The sequence below is a fragment of the Microtus oregoni genome, unplaced genomic scaffold, assembly GCF_018167655.1.
Source record: "Microtus oregoni isolate MIOR12 unplaced genomic scaffold, Mior012 000139F_ref0000186, whole genome shotgun sequence".
Lineage (NCBI taxonomy): Eukaryota > Metazoa > Chordata > Mammalia > Rodentia > Cricetidae > Microtus > Microtus oregoni.
The window spans coordinates 1,280,001-1,285,544 of record NW_024544789.1 but is presented as its reverse complement, the minus strand read 5'-3'; the positions used below and the strand labels follow the sequence as shown (position 1 = coordinate 1,285,544).

Below are 5,544 nucleotides of genomic sequence, written 5' to 3'. Positions count from 1 at the left end.
TAATCTACAGAAATAGCTCGTCTATGCAATCATTTTGACCCCTTTCCCCAGAAAGGCTAAAATTGACATAACTTCTCTCCAAGTTGAAATTTCATCATAACCATCCTTTCGGAATAGTTTAAGGAATGAGAAGACATGAAATTACTATGACCTTTGTAATTCTCTAATCAGAAATTGGGATTAAATTGTAACACAAACTACATCATTTAAGCTTGTAAAAAGCAACTTCTATAGTGACCCTATTTTTATCACAACCAAATTTATTGTGTGAGAAATACATTTCAGAATGTTTCTTGCATTTGAAGACACTAATCTTTAAATGGCTTCCAAAGTGATTTACCGGGCCTTCCCTACTCCTAAGTCTTGAAATGATACTCACTAATAAATATCAACTTGAGCAGATACAACAGAAACTACTTCAATCAAGTAGCGAGGGTCCCTAAAGTATTTCACACCACCCCATCTCCTTCCTAGCCCCACCTCCAACTCTAGCCTGGAACCAGGAGCCAGAATATACTTACAAGTCCTGTACGTGGTCACTGACTTTATATGCAATGGAGCAGAGTTCATTCACATAAACTCATCTGTAGTAATCTAAATGCAAATTTTATCAAGAGATCATTTTCTTCATCCCCTCTCCTGAATTATTTGGTACTTCAATCTCATTTTCCAATCTTCAAAGAAATTTTATTTGCCAGAAATAAAACTGGAGAATAGAAGAACACTACATGGTGAAGCATGTTCCCAAAACAAATTATGGAGTTCATAAATCTATTGGCATATATGTGACCATATAGTTCCATAACTTAAAATTAAATGAAGACCAGCGCAAAAACATTTATTCTATACATCTCCCAGTCATGTAACTTGCAATTAGAGATATGTGGGGAATTTGTTTTTACCATTTCCTAGTTATTTTGAATGTATCATGATCAAAACGCGACAGAGCACTAAAGATTCCAAGTGTCTATTAAAAAGGTGTTGAGTGAAAAATGATGAAGTAGAGGACACCCACAATAATTCTTGGACTCCTGGAGATCCTAAGACATGCTACAAAAATAGGTCTTTATTCTTAGGAAAATATAGTCAGAGCTAGCTTCCTTATGCTATACATAAAATCTTAACATCAGAGGCAGTACAGATAGTACAGATAGTTTTTGAACTGATCTCCAAACAAGCACAAACCCACTACGTTGGGAAAAAAAAAACAAGTAATTTGAGGTTTTTGGCGAAAGACAGTACTTCACAAATCTAATCCAAATCAAAAAGCCTGCAGACAGCTTTCTGTGAGACGAAAGGAATGAAATAAATATAAATTCTATGGATAAATAAATGTAAAAGAATTTAAATAAGCTAAAATCTAATTTTTAATTAAAATACTCAGGTACAAGCTTTTGTTTCTCAATGTCAGACTTCTAAATGTTTACCAGACTACTGTTAATATTAAAAACTTAACCTTTGACCCAGAGTAATACTGATTTGCATTTGCAAAAATTGTTGTCCAACTGAATGCTTCTGGTCCTGAAAAAACATTTTAGGTATATTATTGAAGGCAGACTGTGGTGCTAATATGGTCTATGTTTTAAGAACTTTTAAAAAGTGACAGACTCCAAAAGTCCATCAATACATGGCTCAGTTTTTAAAAAATGCCTGTGTGAGCCTTGGTTCATAATTAGCATCTTTAGTGGCATGCCCTATAGAGTGGTAAGATTACTAAGTAAATACTACACCATAAAAATCATCCCAAGAAGTCTGTTGCATGTATTGTCAAAGTTTAAGTTGTTTATTTGTGAACTTTATACCCACTGCTGAATTCCTGTTCTTGCTATGTATAACTGGGGAGAAAACAGTCTTGGATGGTATTATTGGAGTGTTAGGAACCTGAGTAACCATTTACTCTAGGATTGACTACCTTTTTTAATGCATGAAGCCCTTCTATATATTAATTTCTCCCATCAAACAGTAACTACATCAAATATGTATTTGCTGTTTCTGACCAAGTAATTCCAAAAAAGCTGTACTAAAAGCTAATTTTCCCATGTGGTTTGATGTTCATCCTAATACTAAATACATCTTTTCAAATATCTTATATACAAGCATATAGCCCATATCACCCCATCAATCCATTTATAACATTCCTAATCTATTATGAAAAATGCTTATACTTTTGTCTAATCAGATTTGCATCCAATAGGAAAAGTTCTGCAATAATCAGTAAAAGTTTCTCATGATGCTGTTATGTGCCATAGTGAACATGATTCCTTTTATGCAATTCAATTCTCAGTTTTTAACATGTGATTCAATTGTAATGGCTAAATATCTTGCACAAAAAAAGCATGCTTGGGAAGATTATAATTAACACAACTTTCTCACAAAGTAACTTCCTAACAACTGATAAACTAAATTTATGAACACTTTTGATTGCCAAGTAGTCTGCAGAAACAAAATCTTGCGTCTGTTTTGGTTAGGTAACTTTTCAACAATCAAAATTATTAAGGATAATATTTTTTATCTCAAGGAAGGGACTTGACTATTAAAGACCCTTTCCTTGACAATATATACAAAATTTAAATTGTCATCTGTCCATTCTTTGAAGCTGTCAAAGCCAAGAACCCAGAAACAAATCACAAATGCAATAACCTACATTAGTTAACATTCCCCCTTTTAACATGTTGACATTTTTACTAAAGGATTAGTTATTTTCGCATTTCCATTTCTCATATCCCATGACATTCCATAGAAATTGCATTATTGCTTTATAGGCCACACAACATTCAAAATTATGTTTATATGCATTGCCTGTTTTTCTTGTTTCTTTTAAGAGTTTGTTACTGATTTTACTACAGAAATTTAAGTTTGAAAATACCACGGTTAGTATTTCTTCTCAGAACTTAATTGTTCACATCACTAATCACTACATGCATATTTAGCTCTGATTATATTGCTCAAAAACTGCACCCATTATCAGAACAGTGCAAATGATATTTAATTTTAAAAGTAATTATAATGGCTTAAATTCAAAGTCATTAAAATGAACACTGTCAAGTATTTTCACTTGAGTCTATATTTTATCACCAATGTTTACATTACCCTTAAGTATAACCATCAATTCTTCACAATTTCTTTTTAATCAGTTTTCCCTCCCATGTCCCCAAACTAAAAAAGCCAAGTCTTAGAAACCCACAGAGCTCCACACTTCAATGTTTTCTTAAAGAACACATTTGTGAACTCACAAAGGTGTTCATCTTTCAACTTTGACAACGCAGTTAAGTCAAACAAACCTGTTCTAGCTTCCCAACAAATAAATTCACGAATTAACTAAAAGACCTTGACAGTGTCCGTTAAAAATGGTATGACAGTTAAGTGCCAATAGGAATGGCAATGACCTCTTAAATGGGATCATTTTACTCCTTGGACGTGGGAATTGCCAGCACCAAGGATTACACTGAGATTTGATTTTGCTGAAGGCTACATTTAATTGACCCACTTTCCATAACCTTGTATACTTACTATGTATGAAATGTACATGTTTTGTGTAGCCCTCAAACTTACAATATGATTTGAGAGATGTACTTTTAAAAAGCACAGGGTAATATATAAAATCAGTGGAAGAAAGTTTCATTAAGCACCAGGAACAAATTTTTGTCACCCCATACTCATTTTGTAGGTAAGTTTCAACAACCGGCAAGGCACATTTACATATATTCCAATGAATACTTATTGACAAATTTTAAATTACACTCTATGCCCCAGCTATCCCAGTAACTGACATACAACATACTAAAATGGTTTATTAAGGTAACAAAAAAAGAAAGAAAAATAAAACCAATTAATGGGAAACATACAGGCTATTGGCAACCACTATTCTAAAATTATGTTAAGTACAAATGAACATACTGAAATGTGTGCAATTCTAAGTTTTTAAACCAGAAGATTTTCTATACTAACACACATTTATATTAATGACACATAAAAAAAATAAAAACTTTATTACAAAAATAAGTTACACTCGCCTCCAGCTTACAGTATAAAACAATTTTATTTGCAGGAATGCAAAATGATTGTTTGCCATGAGCATTTTGAACATATGACATATCTAATTTTCTTGTTAAATTTGCATTTACTGGGAAACTGGTGTGTATAAAACCTTAATTAGGTATAAGCTCTGATCTTCATCGTGGTGCCTATTGGTTATGTGATATAACTGCAGTATCCCTTTGGGGAAGGGGAAGGTATTTCTTTACACCAAGTCCTACTTAAACTATAATTTTACTTTCGACTTTAAGCTATCAACTTAGGACTTGGCAAAAAACTTTTGAGGGTGATTCAATAGAGGATGCTTCACCACTGAACACTCACTGTCATCAAGGTGCTTTAGAAAATTAAAAACATAGCACAAATGATTGTACTCTACTCTACAAGTTATCATGACCTGCATAAGAAATGGAAAGCTGATTCACATTTTTATAGTGATCAGCAGTAACAAATGCACTAATGAAACATACCTTTTACCTAAAAAGCTAAACTACAGCCATATACTAATTTCTATGATTTATGAAAAAACTTCAAAATATCCAAATGTCAGGCTTTGCTGTACAACTGTCAGTTTTCGTCTGACTTTTTATAAAGGGACACTGCAGTATTTAGTACAAGTTCGGATGCACTTTTTTGAACATCTGATGTCTTACAAAAGTAACATCTTGCTAAACTATTATACATCCAAATAACTACATATCTGAAGAAGCAAGGCTGCTTTTTCAGCCACAAAATACGACAAAAGCAAGGCCTGTTATGATGGTCATGAGGAAGTCTTACAAGCCTCTGAAACTAAAGGCAACTAAGAATGTTACATTTGGTTTATTAAAATCTTACCCTCATATCATATTTAACAAGCCTTGCTTTTATCTACAAAGATTTTTCTATGTACAGTACAGACAGGGTATAGTTCAATCCTCTGCTACTGAGGTAGTTAACCAACCCTTTAAAAAAGGTTCTGAAAAGAACCACTATCTGGAATGCCTGACTAACCAGCTCTGATGATTACACCTGAAACTGCATCTGAACACAATTCAAAAGTGATTACTATAAAAAAGATATAGACAATCATGATTAACCTTGGTGAGCAGAAATAAAATTTAAGGGTACCAACAGTGGCATTCATCTATATCACTGCAATAAAATTTAAATGCACAAATTCAAGAGAATATTTCAGAATACCACTGCTGAGATCCTTAATTAAAAAGAGGGGAAAAATCTACTTAGAGCAGATTTTTTAAAGAGAAGAACTTTATTCTTTATTAAGATACCATGCTAGAAGTTATGAAGGATTTTCGTTGGAACACATTTGGAAAATAGAGTAGCTTTAGTTTAATAACTTGCACTGCAGAGAAAATTGTTAAAGAAATTCATATCAAAGTCCAAGTATTAGTTCAATGTCCCGTATTTGATTCCATGATCTTCATAGGAAGGTCTTCTGCAATAGAATATGCTCCTATACAGCCGAGATATTTAAGGTTGCTTGATTTTCCTTACCATTACTCCACT

The 5,544-nt window shown here is 33.0% G+C and overlaps 1 protein-coding gene across 2 annotated transcripts in view; it reads right to left on the bottom strand.

Moving 5' to 3' along the window:
• Positions 1-1,038: 1,038 nt before the first annotated feature.
• LOC121444736 (synaptotagmin binding cytoplasmic RNA interacting protein) overlaps positions 1,039-5,544 on the bottom strand; it is a 40,121-nt gene continuing 35,615 nt past the window's right edge. For both annotated transcript variants that reach the window (XM_041646636.1, XM_041646637.1), the window contains exon 12: positions 1,039-5,544. This exon is cut by the window's right edge. The gene's annotated coding sequence lies outside the window, so the exon portion shown is untranslated.